Source organism: Triticum urartu, chromosome 1A (assembly GCF_056163025.1).
Source record: "Triticum urartu cultivar PI428250 chromosome 1A, HENAU_Tu73, whole genome shotgun sequence".
Lineage (NCBI taxonomy): Eukaryota > Viridiplantae > Streptophyta > Magnoliopsida > Poales > Poaceae > Triticum > Triticum urartu.
This window is the reverse complement of record NC_141873.1, coordinates 206,452,098-206,476,959: the sequence shown is the minus strand read 5'-3', so window position 1 is coordinate 206,476,959 and position 24,862 is coordinate 206,452,098.

Below are 24,862 nucleotides of genomic sequence, written 5' to 3'. Positions count from 1 at the left end.
AGGAGAGTAATGAACAGATAAATGCTATCACTACATGCATATATGGCTGGTGGAGGCTGTATGGTAAATATGTTTTGTGAAAAGCCATTTTTTCCTACAACAAAGGAATATATTTGATTTAACTATCATGGTAGTTGAATAATATTGAGAAGGTTCCTCCAACTCAATCCCAATTAAAGTAATTATCAACCGAACAAATTAATTTAGAGTGATGAGATCCATACGATAGTCCAAGAGCCAGATACTCAAGATGTCCATAACTGGGGACACGGCTAACCATGATTAGTTTATACACTCTGCGGAGGTTTGCGCACTTTTCCCCACAAGACTCGATCTCCTCCGTTGGATTTCTCGCACTACAGGGTGTTTGAGAAACGAATGACCGAGGCACAATCTTCCAGAAGCATTTGCTCCCTACTCCAGGCGGACCGGTACACCTACAATCGCCTACACCTACAATCCTCTACGAACGTACGAACGGGCATTCACTAAATAACTAAACCGGAAAAAAAATAAAACCGATCTAAAAAACGCAACTAGGCTTTTTGAAAAAACTGAGGTTTTACCTAAAAAACCAAAAAAACTGAATCGGCGAGATCTGTCGGCGGCGGCTCAGATTCCGGCGAGGCGAGGCACTTTGGCAGGGCGGCGGCTCGGCGGAGTGGGCAACGGCGCGGCGCGGGCGGCGGAGCAGCGGGTGGCGCGGCGCGGAGCGGGCAATGACGACGGCGGCTGGCGCGGCAGGCGGCAGTGGCGGGCGCGGGCTGCGGCGGCTGCTGCTTGCTTGCGGCGGCGGCTGGTGGTGGTGGTTGTCAAGGCAGCGGGGCAGGCGACATATAAAGGGGCCCGGGGGGCATGGCTTGGAGCAGGGGGCGACGAGGCTGTAGCGACCCGACCCAAATGGATCAAGTCTCTGTGCTTAAGTGTCATCCCTGGATCGGTATGCTGACACGCACAGTACTCGAGGATTTATAACAAAGGTAAATCACATGCATAAAGTAACGTAAATACTATTACCTCAATCCAAATAGCGGAAGTAACAACAAGGTTGTGGATTCCCATCAACACCAATGGCAAAGTTGAGTGTAGAAATCATAACCCTAACGTATCACTTACTCGTCGTAAGAATCCTGCAACATGAGACGTTGCAGCCACAGAGGTTCAGTACATTGAATGTCTGGCAAATTCACACTGTAGAGCAATGCTGAATAATGGCTATCACTACATGCATATTTGGCTGGTGGAGGCTCTAAGTTTAATTTTTTGCATAAAGCCAACTTTTCCCTACATCGAAGTAATATATTTTATTTAACTACAAATTTTTGTTGAAAATATTGAGAAGGTTCCTCCAACTCAATCCCAATTAAAAGTTAACATCCCAACAAATTAATTTAGTAGAGTGATGAGATCAATATGATAATCCAAGAACCAGATACTCAAGATGTCCATAACCGGGGACACGGCTAATCATGATTAGTTTGTACACTCTGCAGATGTTTGCGCACTTTTCCCCACAAGACTCGATCTCCTCCATTGGATTTCTCGCACTACATGGTGTTTGAGAATCGGATGACTGGGACACAGTCTTTCAGAAGCATTAAATCTTTACTCTGGGTGGACCGTTACACCTACTTTCCCCTACATCTGCTAGCCCACCACTGAAAAAGGTCACACAAGATACTCAACTATGCAAGAGCCCATAATGGCTTGTGGCTGAACACGGAAGTTTCTAGCATGAATAATCTTATGATCCCTTTGAGCCTGGGTGGCGGACCGTAGGATGATCACACGGGTACTCCAGGATATCCTTGGACAACGCTGGATTCTCCAGGTGCCCACAAGCAATCCACCCAGATGTGTATTAAAGTTGCCACCTTAAGTTGAACCATTAATTAACAACTCACATCTGTCATGGATACACTCAAACGCAAACCATGTCTACGAGCATAGCATGTCAATATACGCATAACGTAGAAGTAACTCCCAGGTGTTTGATAATAAAATAGGTAATATGTTCTACCTCATCATCTACTTCCCAGACCCACATTTTAATCAGATCCTAACCTTGCAATGTTTGAGGGTGAAACTAATGCATAAAAACTAGGTAATGAAAAGTATGACCAAAGTGTGAACTTGCCTTGTACTGTTGATGAAGATGATTCACACTCATAACTCCTGATAGTTCTACTCGTCACACTCCGTTCAATCTATCGTAAGCAAGCAATAGTAACCACACATAAGCACCCATGCAAAAGAATCAAAGAAAATACTTCAGAAAACTTCGAAAACAAGCAATTAACTCTTGCAACATAAAACAATTCCTAGCAGTACCAAAATTATGTGAATTTGGCCTTATCAGAAAGTTTAGGTCATGTAATGCCCTCGATGCGACTATATCTCCTACGTGTCAAAGCACGACTTAGAGGCATAACCGCATTGAAAGCAATGTCGCAAGTAAGGCAATCTTCAGAACATCCCATGTAAATAGATAATAAAAGGGAAGGTACATAGTTGGCTTACACTCGCCACGTCAAACAAAGTACATAAATAGCATTACATCATCCAATCACTCATGGCCCGACTACGGTGCCAAAATAAAAGATCAAACCAACATGCGACACGGTCCCGATCGCCCCAACTAGGCACCACTACTGATCATCAGGGAAAGACACATAGTAATGGCGTGAGTCTTCGTCGAACTCCCACTTGAGCTCAAGCGCATCATCTGGAATGAAGTCATCAGGCCCTGCATCTGGTTTGGAAGTAATCTGTGAGCCACAGGGACTCAGCAATCTCGCACCCTCGCGATCAAGACTATTTAAGCTTATAGGTAAGGCAAGGGAATAAGTGGAGCTGCAGCAAGCGACTAGCATATATGGTGGCTAACCTGTTCGCAAAAGAGAGCGAGAAGAGAAGGCAAAGCACGAACGAAGAACTAGAGAACATCCTGCGGCAAACATAACTCCAACACCGTGTTCACTTCCCGGACTCCGCCGAGAAGAGACCATCACGGTAACACACACAGTTGATTCATTTTAATTAAGTTAAGGTTCAAGTTATCTACAACCAGACATTAACAAATTCCCATCTTCCCATAACCGCGGGCACGGCTTTCAAAAGTTCAAATCCCTGCAGGGAAGTCCCAACTTAGCCCATGACAAGCTCTCACAGTCAACGAAGGATATACCTTCTCCCGAGACATTCCGATCAGACTCGGTATCCCGGTTCTACAAGACAACTTCGACAAGTTAAAACCAATCCAGCAACACCGCCCGAATGTGCCGACAAATCCCGATAGGAGCTGCACATATCTCGTTCTCAGGGCACACTCAGATTGTCCAAACTTCCGGTAGGCCAGTCCAGAGTTGCCCCTGGTGGCCACCGGCGGCTGACGAGGTGGACCAACACTCAGAGGAGCACTGGCCCAGGGGGTTTAAATAAGATGACCCTCGAGCTCCGGAAACCCAAGGGAAAAATAGGCTAGGTAGCAAATGGTAAAACCAAGGTTGGGCATTGCTGGAAGAGTTTTATTCAAGGCGAACTCTCAAGGGGTTCCCATTATTACCCAACCGCGTAAGGAACGCAAAATCCGGGAACATAACACCGATATGACGGAAACTAGGGCGGCAAGAGTGGAACAAAACACTAGGCAAAAGGCCGAGCCTTCCACCCTTTACCAAGTATATAGATGCGTTAAGATAACAAGGTAATATAATGATATCCCAACAAGAAAATAATGTTCCAACAATGAACGGTCTCCAATCTTCACCTGCAACTAGCAACGCTATAAGAGGGGCTGAGCAAAGCGGTAACATAGCCAATCAACGGTTTGCTAGGACATGGTGGGTTAGAGGTTTGACATGGCAACTTGGGAGGCATGATAAGCAAGTGGTAGGCATCGTAGCATAGGCATAGCAAAAGAGCGAGCATCTAGCAAAGCAAAGATAGAAGTGATTTCGAGGGTATGATCATCTTGCCTGCAAAGTTGTCAGAGTTGACTGGATCCTTGAAAGCAAACTCAACGGGCTCCTCGTTAGCGAACTCGTCTCCCGGCTCTACCCAAACAAGACAAACAAGCAAGAGGAACACAATCAACCACGGGCAAATCTCAAACAACACGATGCAAACATGGTATGCTATGCGGGATGCGGTATGTGATCTATATGCAAGATTTGACAAGGAATGAATGACCCTGGCCTCAACATGGAAATACAAGAGTGCCACTGGAAAGGTGAGGTGATTTCGGTTGAAATCGATATAAAGAACACCGGAATCGGATGCACGGTTTGGAAATGGCAAGCAAAACAAATATGGCACCGGTCTGCGATAAACAGCAAGTAGCCATCTAAATGCAACAAGATAAATATGCTACAACACTCAAACATGGCAACAAAATACATGGTAGGGATCCACTCATAATGCTTGACAAAATATGAACACTGAGCTACGGCCAATTCATCCAATAACAGGTTCAAACAAGCATGTCAAAAGTGCAATTGGTAAACAGGTTTCAGACTTAGTGAAATTAACACAAGCCTGGAATTTCAGTTCAGGTAGCACACTTTGGAGCATGAAAACTATATGCTACAGGAACTTAACATGACAAAGCAAGGAATGGCATGGAGCTACTCAAAGAGCCCTTAGTGACCTTGATCCAAATGGGATCAGAAAATACCATTGCAAGCAGGTGAACATGGCAAAAACATAATCAGATCTCAGACTTAGTGAAAAACTGGAGCATGCAAAACTGATATCAAGTAGGCATGTTTACGAGCTCGATGCACTCACTACAGAGCAAGAAATGACAATCTAAGCATACACCCATCAAGAATACACATTGTATAAGCTATACATGGCAAGAACAACAACATAGCATGCACGGATCAACTACAACATCCTCGGCAAAATCGCTAACAAGTAGACAATCTGCCCAGATTCACGAAATAGCAAAAGTAGAGCACGATTGGCTCAAGCTACGGTGCTCCATAATTGCAAACAAAGACAAGGACGGATAGAGTACTACAAGATTAACAAATCATCCTTACTGATCATCCTCAAAAGAGGCACAGATCCCTAGGAAACAACATGAACATATGGCATATTGATAAAAACAGATCAAGGACTTAGTGGAATTGCTAAGTCCCTGAAATCAGCATTAACGAATGCACCACTTTGCAATCTTGTGCTAGTCACCACACACATCACAAAAATACATGGATAGCACCTCTGTAAAGATGGCAAAGCATATAACAAAACACATGCAGAGATCATGAGCATATCATGCACACAATAAACATGGCAAAAATGACAAAAAGCTATTTGGTGCAGCAGATCTGACAACTAACTCAAATAGCACTCTTCCAACAGCATTTAGAGCATCAATATGAACTCAAATGAAAATGATGCAGTGAGATGAACTGATCTACTTTCTGAGACGAACATTTTGATATGCTACACGCCCAAAACGGATCTACGGATGCGGAGATATAGCATGATGAACATGGCAATATAATCTGCAGACTTAGGAAAAAAATGAAGTTAACCCTAGGGTTTCAGATCCGGATCTGAGAATGGGCGGCGCGCGGATCGATGTTCATCGGCCGGACTTGGAGCTCACCGGACTTCACGGACGCCGGAGATGGCCGGAATGGAAGGGGAGGCGCGGGGCCGGACTTGGACGAGGTCGGCGCCGGACGGTGAGGAGGCGCTCGCCGGTGTGGTCGCCAGCGCCGGGCGGTGGCGGTGCGGCCTTGCTGGTAAGACGAGGCGGCGGTGGGCGAAGGAGGTTGCCAGTGCCAGAGTAGCGGCGAGGGGAGGCGGAGCACTACGCCGGCGCGGGAGAGGAAGAGCGTCGCGGGCGGCGCGGCAGTACGTGCCGCGGGGGGCTTCCCACGGGCCTGGCGGGCCGGCGGCAGGAGCGATGCGGCGGCGACACATGGCGCGTTGTCACTGGTCGGGCGCGACGGCACGAAACGTCCGGCCAGGGACGGACATGTTTGGCACGGTGCGATGCGATTTTTTAGGGTTTGAGGACGAAGGGGATCCAGGAATTCGGAGGAGGACCTATTTATAGGCATAGGAGGAGCTAGGAGTGTCGAAATGAGGTGCGGTTTTCGGCCACGCGATCGTGATCAAACGCTCTAGATGATGGAGAGGGTATTGGTGGGTTTTGGGACAAAATGGAGGGGTGTTGGGCTGCAACACACATGAGGCCTTCTCGGTCCCTCGGTTAACCGTTGGAGCACCAAACGAAGTCCAAATGGTACGAAACTTGACAGGCGGTCTACCGGTAGTAAACCAAGGCCGCTTGGCAAGTCTCGGTCCAATCCGGAAATGTTTAACCCCCACACATGAAAAGAAGGTAGAAATGACCACTGGAGGAGATAGGAGCGCCGGAATACAAAATGAACAACGGGGAAAATGCTCGGATGCATGAGATGAACACGTATGCAAATGCAATGCACATGATGACATGATATGAGATGCATGACAACGACAACAACACACGGAGAGAAAAACCCGAACCCGAGAGAATAAAATAACTTAGCGTCGGAAACGGCAAGAGTTGGAGTACATATTAGGTAAATTACATCCGGGGTGTTACAACACTCCACCATTACGAAAGGATCTCGTCCCGAGATCTAGGACTGGAAGAATGCCGGGTATTCAGAACGGAGGTGATCCTCGCGTTCCCAGGTGGCTTCACGGTCGGAATGGTGTGACCACTTGACTTTGAGGAATTTGATTGACTTATTGCGAGTCTTGTGTTCAATCTCTTCAAGAATAGCCATGGGGTGCTCACGATAAGAGAGATCTTCTTGGAGATCAATGTCTTCGAAGTTGATGGTGCGATCAGGAGTCTTGAAGCACTTGCGGAGCTGAGAGACATGGAACACGCCATGCACATTTGCAAAGTTTGAAGGAAGCTCGAGTTGATAGGCGAGATCGCCTCTCTTGCTGACGATCTTGAAAGGTCCCACGTATCTAGGGGCAAGCTTCCCTTTGATACCGAAGAGACGAGTACCTTTCATTGGAGAGACGTGGAGGTAAACATGATCTCCGATCTCGAAAGCCAAATCACGGTGCTTACTATCATAGTAGCTCTTCTAGCGTGATTGTGCTGCTTTGAGGTTATCTCGAATGATTTTGCACATCTCCTCTGCCTCTGTGATTAAGTCATTTCCCAGAAGTTGACGTTCACCGGTTTCAGACCAGTTGAGAGGGGTACGGCACTTCCTGCCATAGAGAATTTTGAATGGGGCCTTGCCCGAACTTGCTTGAAAACTGTTGCTGTAGGAGAATTCAGCATATGGAAGACATTCTTCCCACTTCATGCCGAAGGAGATCACACAAGCCCTGAGCATATCTTCAAGAATCTTATTGACACGCTCTACTTGACCGCTAGTTTGAGGATGGAAAGTTGTGCTGAAGCGGATGTTGGTGCCCATGGCCTTCTGAAAAGAATACCAAAACTTGGAGGTAAAGATGCTGCCACGGTCTGAAGAGATCACCTGTGGAATACCGTGCAGCGAGACAATTCGAGAGGTATAGAGCTCCGCCAATTGAGCTGCAGTGATAGACTCTTTGATAGGCAGAAAGTGAGCCACTTTAGTGAGTCTATCAATGACAACGAATATAGCATCATTGCCACGCTTGGACTTTGGAAACCCAGTCACGAAGTCCATCTCAATGTGGTCAAACTTCCATTCTGGAATGGCAAGAGGTTGCAGGAGACCCGCTGGCCTTTGGTGTTCTGCCTTCACTCTTCTGCAAACAACACATTCATTCACGAACTGAGCAATCTCGCGCTTCATTCGAGTCCACGAATAAGCCTGCTTGAGGTCCTGATATATCTTCGTGCTCCCAGGGTGGATGGAGAGGAGTGAATTGTGAGCCTCATTCATGATCACTTTATGAAGGTCACCTTTGGGCACAACAATACGATCCTCGAAGAAGAGAGTATCCTTGTCACCAAGGTGGTAGCACTTGTACTTGGGTTGGCTCTTGGCAATCCCAATCTTCACCTTCTTCACCATAGCATCAAGGAGTTGAGCCTGGCGAATTTGGTCTTCCAAGGTAGGAGAGACTTGGAGGTTGGCGAGGAAACCTTGAGGAACAACTTGCAGATTGAGTTTGCGGAAAGCTTCACAAAGCTCGGGTTGGTAAGGCTTGAGAATCAGACTGTTGCAGTACGCTTTCCTGCTCAAAGCGTCCGCAATCACATTGGCCTTGCCTGGAGTATACTCGATACTCGGATTATACTCTTGAATCATTTTGACCCATCGAGTCTGCCTGAGGTTGAGATTAGGCTGAGTGAAGATGTACTTGAGACTCTTGTGGTCAGTGAAGATGTCCACTTTTCTTCCCAATAAGAGATGTCCCCAAGTCAAAAGAGCATGCACAACTGCCGCCAACTCGAGGTCATGAGTGGGGTAGTTCTTCTCGTTGGGCTTCAACTGGCGTGAGGTATAATCCACAACTTTCTTCTCTTGCATCAACATTGCACCAAGACCTTGGAGAGAGGCATCGCAAAAGACCTCGAACGGTTTGGATTCATCAGGAGGAGTCAGAACTGGAGTAGTGGCTAATTTCTCTTTCAAAGTGTTGAAAGCGATGTCACATTCCGAAGACCAAACGTACTTGACGTGCTTCTGGAGAAGGTTTGAAAGAGGCTTCGCGATCTTAGAAAAGTTCTCAACGAACCTTCGACAGTAGCTTGCGAGACCGGGGAAGCTACGGAGTTGCTGCACGTTCTGAGGTGGTTCCCAATTCACAATTGTAGACACCTTCTCAGGATTCACCGCAATGCCCTTGGCAGAGATGATATGCCCAAGATAAAGAACCTCATCGAGACAAAACTCGCACTTTGAGAACTTGGCGTAGAACTGATGTTCCCTGAGCTTATCGAGCACCAAACGCAAGTGCTTGGCATGATCTTCCTTGTTCTTCGAAAAGACCAGAATGTCGTCGAGATAGACCAAAACAAAGTCATTTGTGTAGGTGTTGACGATGAAGTTCATCATGCGAGAGAAAGTCAGAGGAGCGTTGACGAGGCCAAAAGAAATGACAATGTATTCATATGACCCATAGCTTGTCCTGAAAGCCATCTTGGGAATATCTTGCTCACGGATTCGAATCTGGTGATTACCCATACGGAGATCAAGCTTGGAGAATACTTGGGCACCTTTGAGTTGTTCGAACAGCTCGTTGATGTTGGGAAGTGGGTACTTGTTCTTGATAGTCTTCTTGTTCAATGAACGGTAGTCAACACAAAGTCGGTCTGTTCCATCCTTCTTCTTCACAAAGAGTACTCCACAACCCCACGGAGAGGAACTAGGTCGGATGAGACCCATTTGCTCTTGAATATCGAGTTGTTTCTTCAGCTCCTTCAACTCTTCAGATCCGAGCTTGTAAGGACGCTTGCAAACCGGTTCCGTGCCAGGCTCAAGATCGATGACGAATTCAACTGGCCGGTGCGGAGGCATTCCTGGAAGCTCTTCTGGAAAGACGTCTTGATATTCGCAAACGACTGGAATTTGCGAGATGGCATCTAGTTCACCCTTCTCATTGAGAGAAAACAGATGGATGGTGTTATCCCGAGCGGCAAAGACAATTACATCCTCAGACGAATGAGTGAATTGAATCTGCCTGGCTGCACAATCAAGCTGAGCCTTGTGCTTAGAAGCCAATCCATCCCGAGAATAAGATCAATATCCGAGTTACCAAGGACCATTGGAGAAGCCAAAAACTTGAAATCACCCATCATGATAGAAATATCCGGAATCTCGTGGTTAGCGAGCAAACATTTACCCGGAGAGACGACTGCTAACGGTTTATGCATAACTTGGGAAGTCAACTCATGCTTATATGCAAAAGGTCTCGAGATGAAACAATGCGATGCACCAGTGTCAAAAAGAACTTTTGCAGGAACATCGTTAACAGGAAGGTTACCCATGATGACATCTGACGAGTCCTCTGCCTGAGCTGCATTCATCAAGTTGACCTTGGCGTGCTTGGGGTTATGCTTGACCACAGCTGTACCTGCCGATCTCACAGGAGGAGGAGGAGGGAGATGCCTCTGATCGAAGCATTTGTTGGCATAGTGACCCTTCTGTTGGCACTTGTTGCACGTGACCTTTGAAAGCGGACGGTGATACGGAGCACTCGATCTTGAAGCTTGAGACGAAGTCTTGTTCTGAAAGCCAGGGTTGGGTGGGTGGGAAGATCCACTGCCACCTTTGCTCTTCTGATACGGCTGCCGGAACGGAGGAGGAGGAAGCCAATACTTCTGCTGCTTAGCCACTTGAGTAGAGGAAGAAGGAGTAGCATCTCTGACTCGCTTCTTGGAAGCATCACACTTCAGTTGAGCAGCCTCTTGCTTCAATGCCATGTTGTAGAACTCATCGTACCTCAAGGGCTCAAAGAGAACAAGAGCTAGCTGGATTTCTTCTCTGAGACCACCCCTGAACTGGTATATCATGCTCTTCTCGTTAGGGACGTCCTGCTTAGCAAAGCGGGCGAGCTTCTGAAACAACTTGTTGTAGTCATAGACAGACAAAGAGCCTTGCTTCAGGTTGCGGAATTCCTCACGCTTGCTTTCAACCACGCTCTGAGGAATATGATGAGCTTTGAAGTCTTGAAGAAATTCATCCCAGGTAATCACACGGCCTCCTCTGGAATCTTTGTACTGCTGGAACCATTCTGCAGCTTGGTCTTTGAGTTGGAAGGAAGCGAACTTGACAAAGTCCTTAGGCCTGACGTTACTGCACTCGAAATGCTTGCACAAGTCCACAAGCCAATCGTCAGCATCAGTTGCCTCAACACAATTGCTGAAGGTCTTTGGCTGGTTAGCAAGGAACTGGTTGAGTGTAGCAAAGTGACTCTGATTGTTGTCTTGGTTGCCTTGGTTTCCTTGGTTCTCTTGGTTGCGCTCTTGAAGAATTTGCATGATCAACTGCGTGTTTGCATTGGTAGCAGCCATCACAGCTTGCCATGCCTCCAGAGGAGGGGGAGGTGGTGGCGGATCCTGATTCTGATTCTGATTGTTGCCCTTAGCAGGAGCCATCCTGAAGAGGGTGGCATCCGTTAGCACATTGATAGATAAAATTGAAGCTGAATCAAGCGGGTTGAAATTGCAACATATAGTCTTCACATCCGAACATAAGAACGAATGCATTCCACTTGAAATGGTCACATATCCATAAATTGAGAATCCACTTAGAATTTAGGTAGATGAATAAATCAACAAGGTACAGAGCAAGAACGAATACTCAGTAAGGATCACCCAATTTCAAACCAAATATCCGTGGAAGAATAACTAGAGCTACAAGAATTCCCACCTATGAAACTCCCGAACCTTTCCGGTTATGCAATCAGGTGTTGGGGATATAGGGGAAGCATAATATCTCACCCAAATCTAGCAAATCCTACATCTAGCTGTATCCATCCTTCAAGACATAACCGAGAAAAAACTTCGGAAACCATCTACCTCAACCTTCGAAAAGCATCCGTTATACAAGTTATGGCAATACTCCCAAACTCCCGCCCCAGTACTGGGTGGCGTCGAGGTTATCTCACCAACAACTGCATAAAAGAGATTTTCGATGTCGGCGAACTAAACTCTGGTATTCTAGAACTGCAACAATAAAATTGTGACGACAACACCTCGGAGCTGAACTCCCCGGGACACTGCCACAACCCTTAAATGACAGGAGGAACCAAGAACAATGTTCTCGTCACAAATCGATCAGAACGATTCCAAGATACCCGCGTGATCCTAAATTTTTTTAGTGAAATTTGAGAAGAGAAGAGTCAAAACTCTACGTTAGGAAGCCTTACCAGAGCGATGAGGAGACTGGGGAGTAAAAAGAGTTCCTAAACTCTCCGATATATAATTCCTAAATGACTCAAAACATTTTTCTAGACTCAACAACGGCTGCTAATTCGATCAAGCAGTGGGGGCTCCTAAGGTCGGGGAAGGCTCTGATTACCAACTTGTAACGCCCTCGATGCGGTTATATCTCCTACGTGTGGAAGCACAACTTAGAGGCATAACCGCATTGAAAGCAATGTCGCAAGTAAGGCAATCTTCACACCATCCCATGTAAATAGATAATAAAAGGGAAGGTACATAGTTGGCTTACACTCACCACGTCAAACAAAGTACATAAATAGCATTACATCATCCAATCACTCATGGCCCGATTACGGTGCCAAAATAAAAGATCAACCCAACATGCGACACGGTCCCGATCGCCCCAACTGGGCACCACTACTGATCATCAGGGAAAGACACATAGTAACGGCGTGAGTCTTCGTCGAACTCCCACTTGAGCTCAAGCGCATCATCTGGAACGGAGTCATCAGGCCCTGCATCTGGTTTGGAAGTAATCTGTGAGCCACAGGGACTCAGCAATCTCGCACCCTTGCGATCAAGACTATTTAAGCTTATAGGTTAGGCAAGGGAATAAGTGGAGCTGCAGCAAGTGACTAGCATATATGGTGGCTAACCTGTTCGCAAAAGAGAGCGAGAAGAGAAGGCAAAGCACGAACGAAGAACTAGAGAACATCCTGCGGCAAACATAACTCCAACACCGTGTTCACTTCCCGGACTCCGCCGAGAAGAGACCATCACGGTAACACACACAGTTGATTCATTTTAATTAAGTTAAGGTTCAAGTTATCTACAACCGGACATTAACAAATTCCCATCTTCCCATAACCGCGGGCACGGCTTTCAGAAGTTCAAATCCCTGCAGGGGAGTCCCAACTTAGCCCATGACAAGCTCTCACAGTCAACGAAGGATATACCTTCTCCCGAGACATTCCGATCAGACTCGGTATCCCGGTTCTACAAGACAACTTCGACAAGTTAAAACCAATCCAGCAACACCGCCCGAATGTGCCGACAAATCCCGATAGGAGCTGCACATATCTCGTTCTCAGGGCACACTCAGATTGTCCAAACTTCCGGTAGGCCAGTCCAGAGTTGCCCCTGGTGGCCACCGGCGGCTGACGAGGTGGACCAACACTCAGAGGAGCACTGGCCCAGGGGGTTTAAATAAGATGACCCTCGGGCTCCGGAAACCCAAGGGAAAAATAGGCTAGGTGGCAAATGGTAAAACCAAGGTTGGGCATTGCTGGAAGAGTTTTATTCAAGGCGAACTCTCAAGGGGTTCCCATTATTACCCAACCGCGTAAGGAACGCAAAATCCGGGAACATAACACCGATATGACGGAAACTAGGGCGGCAAGAGTGGAACAAAACACTAGGCAAAAGGCCGAGCCTTCCACCCTTTACCAAGTATATAGATGCATTAAGATAACAAGGTAATATAATGATATCCCAACAAGAAAATAATGTTCCAACAATGAACGGTCTCCAATCTTCACCTGCAACTAGCAACGCTATAAGAGGGGCTGAGCAAAGCGGTAACATAGCCAATCAACGGTTTGCTAGGACATGGTGGGTTAGAGGTTTGACATGGCAACTTGGGAGGCATGATAAGCAAGTGGTAGGCATCGTAGCATAGGCATAGCAAAAGAGCGAGCATCTAGCAAAGCAAAGATAGAAGTGATTTCGAGGGTATGATCATCTTGCCTGCAAAGTTGTCAGAGTTGACTGGATCCTTGAAAGCAAACTCAACGGGCTCCTCGTTAGCGAACTCGTCTCCCGGCTCTACCCAAACAAGACAAACAAGCAAGAGGAACACAATCAACCACGGGCAAATCTCAAACAACACGATGCAAACATGGTATGCTATGCGGGATGCGGTATGTGATCTATATGCAAGATTTGACAAGGAATGAATGACCCTGGCCTCAACATGGAAATCCAAGAGTGCCACTGGAAAGGTGAGGTGATTTCGGTTGAAATTGATATAAAGAACACCGGAATCGGATGCACGGTTTGGAAATGGCAAGCAAAACAAATATGGCACCGGTCTGCGATAAACAGCAAGTAGCCATCTCAATGCAACAAGATAAATATGCTACAACACTCAAACATGGCAACAAAATACATGGCAGGGATCCACTCATAATGCTTGACAAAAGATGAACACTGAGCTACGGCCAATTCATCCAATAACAGGTTCAAACAAGCATGTCAAAAGTGCAATTGGTAAACATGTTTCAGACTTAGTGAAATTAACACAAGCCTGGAATTTCAGTTCGGGTAGCACACTTTGGAGCATGAAAACTATATGCTACAGGAACTTAAAACAACATCCTCGGCAAAATTGCTAACAAGTAGACAATCTGCCCAGATTCACGAAATAGCAAAAGTAGAGCTCGATTGGCTCAAGCTAGGGTGCTCCATAATTTCAAACAAAGACATGGATTGATAGAGTACTACAAGATTAACAAATCATCCTTACTGATGATCCTCAAAAGAGGCACGGATCACTGGGAAACAACATGAACATATGGCATATTGATAAAAACTGATCAAGGACTTAGTGGAATTGCTACGTCCCTGAAATCAGCATTAACGAATGCACCACTTTGCAAGCTTGTGCTAGTCACCACACACATCACAAAAATACATGGATAGAACCTCTATAAAGATGGCAAAGCATATAACAAAACACTTGTAGAGCTCATGAGCATATCATGCACACAATAGACATGGCAAAAATGACAAAAAGCTATTCGGTGCAACAGATCTGACAATTAACTCAAATAGCACTCTTCCAACAGCATTTAGAGCATCAAGATGAACTCAAATGAAAATGATGCAATGAGATGAACTGATGTACTCTCTAAGACGAACATTTTGACATGCTACACGCCCAAAATGGATCTACGGATGCGGGGATATAGCATGATGAACATGGCAATATAATCTGTAGACTTAGGAAAAAAATGAAGTCAACCCTAGGGTTTCAGATCTAGATCTGAGAACGGGTGGCGCGCGGATCGATGTTCGTCGGCCGGACTTGGAGCTCGCCGGACTTCACAGACGCCTGAGCTGGCCGGAATGGAAGGGGAGGCGCGGGGCCAGACTTGGATGAGGTCGGCGCCGGGCGATGAGGAGGCGCTCGCCGGCGTGGTCGCCGGTGCCGGGCGGTGGCGGCGCGGCCTTGCCGGTATGACGAGGCGGCGGTGGGCGAAGGCGGCTGCCGGCGCCGAAGTAGCGGCGAGAGGCAGCGGAGCACTACAACGGCACGGGAGAGGAAGAGCGTCGCGGGCGGCGCGGCAGTACGGGCCGCGGGGGGCTTCCCGCGGGCCTGGCGGGCCGGCGGCGGGAGCGATGCGGCGGCGACACGTGGTGCGCTGTCACTGGCCGGGCGCGGCGGCGCGAAGCGTCCGGCCAGGGATGGACATGTCGAGCCCGGCGCGATGCGATTTTTTAGGGTTTGGGGACGAAGGGGATCCGGGAATTCGGAGGAGGACCTATTTATAGGCATAGGAGGAGCTAGGAGTGTCCAAATGAGGTGCGGTTTTCGGCCACGCGATCTTGATCGAACGCTGTAGATGATGGAGAGGGTATTGGTGGGTTTTGGGCCAAAATGGAGGGGTGTTGAGCTCAACACACACGAGGCCTTCTCGGTCCCTCAATTAACCGTTGGAGCATCAAACGAAGTCCAAATGGTACGAAACTTGATAGGCGTTCTACCGGTAGTAAACCAAGGCCGCTTGGCAAGTCTCGGTCCAATCCGGAAATGTTTAACCCCCACACATGAAAAGAAGGTAGAAATGACCACCGGAGGAGATAGGAGCGCCGGAATGCAAAACGGACAACGGGGAAAATGCTCGGATGCATGAGACGAACACGTATGCAAATGCAATGCACATGATGACATGATATGAGATGCATGACAACGACAACAACACACGGAGACAAAAACCCAAACCCGAGAAAATAAAATAACTTAGCGCCGGAAACGGCAAGAGTTGTAGTACATATTAGGTAAATTACATCCGGGGTGTTACAGGTCAAAAGCTTCAATTTGCAAAAAGAATCAACCAAATCGGAGTTACGAAACTCAAGTTATGATCAAAAGAAGTTTGAATATGAATCTGAACAAATTTTGAAATTTGAAAATTTCAAAAAGTTGATGTGACGGGTTCAGTGGATAGGTGAAAGCAAGACAAAACTATAGGCGCTGGTTTCATCTAATTTGGATGAACGAGTAAAAAGTTATGGCTATTTGAAAAATCAGGGCCAAGCTGTTTTACGGAAGAAAAATAGCTACGGCTAATAATTCTAGATCTAATGTATAAATACAGGGACTAATTGATAATCTAATTATTCTACCGTATTTAGTCTAGAAATAATAAACTACGGAAGTATAACGAAGAAAGATACCTTTATAAGGTAGAGAAATGACGACTTCGGAGAGAAAAGACAATTTCCAGAAGTCCGTCGGAGAGGAGAAAAAATATTTTTCTTTAATGAATCTAGTCAAACCAAAATATTGATTTAATCCGAATCGAGTGATTTTTGGAGGCTCTATGGATCTATATTTATAGGTGGAAAAGAGGTTTAGGGGTTAAAATCTAGGCAATGTGGGACTAAACATATACGTACGTAGATGAAATTTGAAAAAAAAACATGGGCTAAAAGTTAGGCCTGGCGGCCCGCTGTAGTTTTTTTTAAACAAATTCGGCCAAATAAAAAAAGGCTAGCTGGGCCTGGCTAGCTGGGCCGGCCCAGTTCGGCTGGATTTAAAAAAACATTTTCCACACAAACAAAAATAATAAAAACCAAAGTAAATAAGAATGTTATATAGGCATATAATATATCAAAATTTTCAGAAAAAGATTTTCTACAACATGAACATTTTACTAACGTCAAACAAAATCCACACAAATTCTGATAAATCAAACAGTGCTACTGCTCTAATAAAATCCAATAAAAATTATTTTAAAAATACCAAAATGATTTCAAATTTATTTCTCTCCAATTTTTTTATGTAGGGAATCATTTTACCCTATTTTTCATTCATTTTATTTTTGGAGAAAAATAATTTGAATAAAACCAAATAACTCCAAATTGATTTTTTTTCAAAAGGACTTTAAATTTGATCCTTTTAAACTCCCAACTCATATTTCATATGTTTTGAAGAAGTCATTTTATCTTCTCTCATGAAAATCATTGAGTTGCTTGAATTTTCTGAATTTGAAATATTTTCAAATGAAATTCAAATATTTTCAAAAACCCTTTTCATTTAATTATATGGAAGAAGTCATGTCATCTTCTCTCTAGGGTTTTGTGATGGAATAAATTTTTGAATTCTTGAAGATCAGAAAGCAAAGTGAAAGTTTGGGAAAGTCCTTTTATTCCCTCTCATCTAACTTTCAAAGAGTTTCAAATTTTACTCAATTTCACACAAGCAACCACACCACAATCAAAAAAAATATCTATCTAATATAACATTCCAAAATTTAGAATTTTGGGATGTTACAAACCTACCACCCTTAAAATAAATCTCGTCCTCGAGATTCGGAGAGGCTAGAAAGAAATAGGTTAGGTTTGGGGGACTTCTCAAAATCCATCGACCATCACAGGGGGTCTAGGGTGCTACCACCCTTAGGAACATCGTTACGGTCCCATCAATACTCATTTACTCCATCCTTATTCTTGACAGGGCTGGTCTTCTTAGATCTTCAGGATAATTCCTTCTCTGGGCTCTTCCGGTAGTGGCATAACCTTTTCCTCAATTCCTTTGTCCTTTTCATATTGGCACGGTTCTTCTGTGATCGGGTCTTCTTAGCTGATGGGTTTGGCGCCAATACTAAACAACTATCGATATCTCATGGTGGTCAACAATTTATGGTTTCTCCTGCAGGAAATGGGTCTGGGCTTCATTCTCACCGCATGACCTACGATTGGCAGCAACTGCCTTGTACCAGGGAAAAAATACTTATACCATTCAAAGGTTCAAACAAGGTTTAATATCATCGTCTCTCTACTATAGGCAAGTCACTCAGATTTACCATCCCGTATAGCACGACGAATAAGAAGAGTAAGTCGGTATGGTGATCAATCCATCCCGCACCCAAATCATTACCTTGTATATGGTTTAGCGAATGTCGCATTCTAACACTCGGTCATCCTCACAAGCATTGCAGAATTTCTCTTGTTGACGAACCATGTTCGGATAAATCCATTGATTCTGCAAGCCAAACAAACATCTATTGTTTCTTCACAACTCTCAGGTTTTGCGTTACTCCTATAAGATCGTCTATTGATAAAGGCATATCCTCTTCCAGGGTTTTTCCGTTAGCAAGAATGTGCTTGCTTCTTGGCAGGTCCTGGGGCCTGTGGGTTATGGCCCATCTCATCACTTGTAAACCTTTAACTCATAATCGGGGCAACTGATCATTATTCCAACATCCAACTTCCTAGCATTCTTAAGTCCATCCAATTGTAATGTCTTCCTTCCTTCTATTGGTACCAAACTGAGATGGGATTACTCAGACTCATATGGAGTTACAATTGCTCCATATTACCAACATTATACCTCCTTAATATCCAATAGAACTGCATCCCTTCATACTCTTGGGGTATCCCACATATCGAGACAAAACTCATACTTATTTTGTTTGAAATCCACTCTGTGGAATATCATTATCCTTTCCAGAGGTCAAGTATCCTCACAGGGTACTACCACCCTTGAAACGCACAAATTCATCCATAGACCATATTTCTTATATCCTCAAAAATGGTCAAAGACTTTCTTCATAGAGTAACAACTCATAAAATCCAAATTAGTATCCACGATACTAACTTTATTGATCCTCAAATTATTACAATCTCCTGCACTTCCATTACATGCCTCAACTCAACACCTCAATATAAAAGAATTGTTCCCACTGTTACTACTATATTTCTTTTGTTGCAAACTCAACTATTTAGCACAAGTCTCCTCCTTGGGGCATTCTCTGGCATAGTGCCCTGCTCCATTACAACGAAAACATATTACTTCTGACAAGTCTCGAGGTTTCCTTTTTAGGCAACCGCTAAAGTAGTGCCCTGACTCCTTGCACCCGAAACAGGTGATATGACTCAGGTCCTTCCTAGAATCCAATCTATTTCTCTTCCTAGATTTTTCCATTCCAATCAGGGCTTCTATTTCCTGTGGGTCATACTCTACTTCCTCTGTCGGGAATTCTACTAGATCCCCATCCAGAAAATTCTGGGAGATGTGTCCTTCTTCTCCACATGAATAGCATGACTTAGTGCATGGTTTAATTGGGTCTTCTTTGGGTGTGTCCTTCACCTCTTCCTTCATCACTGGTTCTTCTAAAATTTCCATGAGGGCTCCTTTCATTGCTTCTTTCTTCTGTTGGATGGTTCTTTGAATCACGAGGTAAATGTGACACTGAGCAGGGTAGTGGGTAGTCCCTTCACACAAGAAACAAGTATTCTGCCTAGTTGGGCATTCTTCAGCTGGGTGACTTCCTTCACAATTAGGGGCATTCATCCCTTGTGTTCTCTATGGTTGTGTCATATTTCTCCACAGAGCTTGCATGCACAAGGTTTCTTCATATCACTTACATCAGGCTTCAATTTCTAGGACACAAACCGAGACTTTGGCAAAGTCAACATAAATTCTTTCCAAGTTGTAACTCCTTGCCATCCATTGATGGTTTGGTACATCTTCCACCAGGTAGTAGCACCTCTTTCAAAGCACCGAAGAGCATGCTGGGCCATATCCTTTCTGGCTATAGTGTTATTCTTCATATGATCTTCCATGTTCTGAATCCATTGGTCTATCTCCAATTGAGTCATCGGTCTAGAAAATATGAGTTCATCTCCGTTCATCCTCTATTGGGTCCATGGGTTTTGGGGTGAGATGAGAGAGATGGAGAGGGATGCACACAATACAAACAGTGGTTTTGAAAAGACAGACTTTATCTGTGGCTGTCGGAAAAACATCAAACAAATGACAGCTCACAAACGTCGCATCTAACGTAGGCATATAACCGGGGTTTGGTCTTCTAAAGGTCAAAAAATCTTCAAAGTCACCAAACTCTTCAAGTCTTGTTCATGTCTCCGATGGCTTCTTCCGATCGTGCTTGTCCTTCTCAAGTTCTTTTGCTAGTTCAACTCTGTTGATGCTTTTTTTAACAGAGAGGGGCACCAGAGGCGCCAATATTCCATTCATCTCATAGACATTGTACAACAGTGATTACATAGCCCTGCGAGCAAAGAGTTTGGAAGATGGACTCAACCAGACATCGGCTATTTCTATGAGAAGAATTAGTACAACTAAAGATAGGCCTAGACAAAGATTGTGTAATTTCATGATGAGCACAGTTAGGCGCTACCCCATTTATATCTCTTTTAATATGATACACTGCATGGGATAGAAATTGTACTATTTTGTGGAAATCTGCAATTTGCACTCTAATCTCCCAAGGGACCTGCGGATTCTGTAAAGAGGAGGCCACAACTGCTTTTGCCAGTGTCAAGCTGTCTATTAAGAATGTGACTTGTTGGATATGTAGTAAGCTGGCCACCTTCCTTGCTAAGTTGAGAGCTGCAGCTTCATCTTGTAAGACAGTTGGAGTCACCGGCATGGATGCTTGTATCAACACAATATCAATGTGATGCAAATTCTGAAGTTTACAATACACTCCTATTCCTGTCACCTCTTGTGCTTGAAATCCTGGAATTTTCTTGATTTTCCATGCTGCATCCGAGAAAATCTTGGGACCTGTAATTTGTAGATCATACTTGAGTGTTTCCCCTTGCTCTGGAATAGAAGGAGCTTCTTGTTCATCAACCTACAAAGCGGAAAAAGCAGCAGTAATGTTGTTGCACGGTTTTAGTTGTTGCTGCAGCACCAACTGAGGCATGTCCAACATCTCCATATTTTGTTTAATTGCTTGTGCCATGTGATGAACTTGGTGTGGGCTGCATGGCTTCCTATCAAAAAGATTGTCATTCCTGGACTTCCATATGCACCACATAAAGGTAAGGATGTTTGGCAAGGACGCATGTGGATGATTCATATTTAGGAACGTTATAAGAAGCTGAGTGAGAGAGTTACATTTTAGAACTAGAATATCAGAACGAATAATCTAAGGAGTAGTGAATGAGGCGGCTCTAGCAAAATTGCAGGTAAAGAATAAATCAGTATCATCCTCTTCCATGCCGCATCTAGAGCATAGTTTACTGATGTATTTAGAGTACTTCCCTACTCTTGCCCATGTTGGCATTACCTTCCTTAGTAATCTCCATCCAAAGGCCTGGACTCGTGGAGTTATTTCTCTGTTTTTCCAAATTTGATTCAGCAGTTGTATAGTGTGAGGATGCACCTATCGCGGTCTTGGCTCTCCATGTTCCTGCAAATATTGAAGACATGCACGGTATGCACTTTTAGAATTTCATTTACCCGACGGCGTTAATTTCCAACAAAGGATGTCGTTCTCCTGAGATTGAATAATGTCCGTGCTCTTGATAATGGAAGCCATGGGCTGTTGGAACAGTGTGTCAATTAGCTGATGTCCCATGCTTTCTGATTTGGAATCCAAAGATCCTTAACTTGGGTTGGGTAAGTAAAAACTCCAGGTTGAATTATGAGAGCTTCATAGATGTGGGTCCAATTTTGGCACCATGGTGTACTCCAAATTGAAAGCAGTGAGCTTTAAGAATGGGAAGAACCTTAATAATGGAAGCCCAAAAGGCTGATTTGGGAGCATTTGAATTTGGGCGCCAAATGGAAGAGTCTGGGAAGTATTTGGATTTGAGTACAGCATGTAAGAAATCATTTGGTTGATCAGCAATCCTCCATGCTGCCATAAGAATGAGGCTCTGATTCATTGTTTGGAGATTTCTTATACCAAGTCCGCCCTCATTTTTTGGAGTACAAATGTCTTTCCAAGCTCTCAAGCAAAGGCGCCTAGAATTTGTTTCTTCTCTTATACCAGTCCACCAGAAGTTCCTAATAACAGCAGTGAGCTTGGCAATAAACTTTTCGGTGAAAAGTATGTTGGACCTATAGTAAACTGGAATGGAGGAGAAAACAAATTTGATGAGCTCAAGCCTTGCAGCATGAGAAAGTTTATCGGCCTTGTATGTTGTGAGCTTGGATTTGAATTTATCAAGCACGAAGTTGTAGGCTATTGTTCTATCCTTAACCGGGATGATGAGAGGATGCCCAAGATGAATGAAGTTGTTGTCAATGGTTGGCACCGGGAAAATCTGATTGATTAATTGACATTCTTTAGGATGAACATGTTTACAGAAGATTATCCTGGATTTACTCCAATTTGGAGTCTGGCCCGAGCGTATGCAGAAATCATGCAAGATCTGCTTCATCCTCGTTGCTTCTTGTACTGTAGCCTTTCCACAAACAAGTAGATCATCTGCAAAAAGGAGAGAGTGTATAGCAGGGCAATTTGGTCCTAGAGTTATATCACTCGAGTCTATCAAAAGCTTTGGCAAGATCTATTTTAAGCATAAAAGCTTTATTCTTCCAAGAAGAAAGAGCAAAAGAATGTGTTATCTCTTGTGCTATGATGATGTTACTGCTAATACGCCTACCCTCAATGAAATCTTGCTGAGAAGGATGAACATAGTCCGGCAAGTGAGGTTTCAGTCTATTGGCATGGCACTTTGCAATAATTTTGTAGATCACATTGCAAAGACTAATGGGCCTATAATCTGTCGGCACTAAAGGAACAAGATTTTTAGGAATCAGAACAATGTGGGTATCATTTATATGTGCTGGAATTATACCTGTTTGGAAGAAATTCATTGCCAGCTGCACGCCATCTTGCCCGATCCACACCCAGGTTGCAATGTAGAATTCTACATTAAATCCATCAGGCCCTGGCGATGCGTTTCTTTTCATACCCTTGAGAGTGCCCAAAATCCTTCAGTTCCTGACGAATCTCCGGTATCTCGAGGTTTTGCTCCTCCGGCTTGGCTACTTTCAGCTTTTGGGTCCTGAGTTTCTTCACAAAATGTTTCCTTGTCGGAATATGTACTACTCCAGATCCTGGTGATACACCGGCTAAGGTTAAAACTTCATCTTTTGCTGATAGGTGCTCCATTCACCCTTTTGTCATCCAATCCTTCCGAAGAAATGCATGCTTAACTCAGCATGGTGACAAATAGCATAAGCGGGCGATAACATCATGGATAGCCATGTCTATGCCCATGTCTCTACCATGAGTTATCAATCCATAGTTGATATCTCCTGCCTTAGTGTTTTCTTGAAAAAAAACTTTGAGTTTTTAACTCTCCATGTTCCGGTCTTTCTCCAACACACCTTGATCTCGGGTATTGACAGCTTCAATAGTCTGACAATTCCATAAGGGTAGCTTTTCCTCGGTCATACAAATCTGGGAATTCTTCAGAGCCTTCAAATTCTCCTAGTCTTTGGAGTCCTCAACCATTGTAGTTTCCATTATTATAATGCACGATAAAATCCTTTTCATGCCGAAGTGGCCTTAGTTGTCCGATATCTTATACTTCTTGAAGTGGTCTCATCCGTCGAATCTTCGTGATCAAAAGGGGAAAAGGGGTATAGTATCACTAAAAGGGAATATTTGATAAAGCTCATAAAAGAAGAGAGGTAAAAGATCCTTTTGAAAATAAGGTTTGAGAGAAAAATCTTTCCTATGGGCTTGCCAGTTTCTAGGGGTCACGTCCTATAGTCAACATGTGCTCTGACACCATCTTGTAGCGACGCGACCCAAATGGATCAAGTCTCTGTGCTTAAGTGTCATCACTGGATCGGTATGCTGACACACACAGTACTCAAGGATTTGTAACAGAGGTAAATCACATGTATAAAGTAACATAAATACTATTACCTCAATCCAAATAGCGAAAGTAACAACAAGGTTATGGATTCCCATCAACACCAACGGCAAAGTTTAGTGCAGAAATCATAACCCTAACTTATCACTTATTCGTCGTAAGAATCCTACAACATGAGACGTTGCAGCCACAAAGGGTTAGTACATTGAATGTACTGGCAAATTCACACTATAGAGCAATGCTGAATAATGGCTATCACTACATGCATATTTGGCTGGTGGAGGCTCTAAGTTTAATTTTTTGCATAAAGCCAACTTTTCCCTACATCAAAGGAATATATTTTATTTAACTACACAGTTTTGTTGAAAATATTGAGAAGGTTCCTCCAACTCAATCCCAATTAAAAGTTAACATCCCAACAAATTAATTTAGTAGAGTGATGAGATCAATATGATAATCCAAGAACCAGATACTCAAGATGTCCATAACCGGGGACACGGCTAATCATGATTAGTTTGTACACTCTGCAGAGGTTTGCACACTTTTCCCTAGAAGAATCGATCTCCTCCGTTGGATTTCTCGCACTACATGGTGTTTGAGAAACGGATGACTGAGACACAGTCTTTCAGAAGCATTAACTCTTTACTCTGGGTGGACCGTTACACCTACTTTCCCCTACATCTGCTAGCCCACCACTAAAAGAGGTCACACAACATACTCAACTATGCCAGAGCTCATAATGGCTGGTGGCTGCACACGGAAGCTTCTAACATGAATAATCTTATGATCCCTTTGAGCCTGGGTGGCGGACCGTAGGATGATCACACGGGTACTCCGGGATATCCTTAGACAACGCTGGATTCTCCAAGTGCCCACAAGCAATCCAACCAGATGTGTATTAAAGTTGCCACCTTAAGTTGAACCATTAATTAACAACTCACATCTGTCATGGATACACTCAAACCCAAACCACGCCTACGAGCATAGCATGGCAATATAAGCATAACGTAGAAGTAACTCCCAGGGGTTTGATAATAAAACAGGTAATAGGTTCTACCTCATCATCTACTTCCCAGACCCACATGTTAATCAGATCCTAACCATGCAATGTTTGAGGCTGAAACTAATGCATAAAAA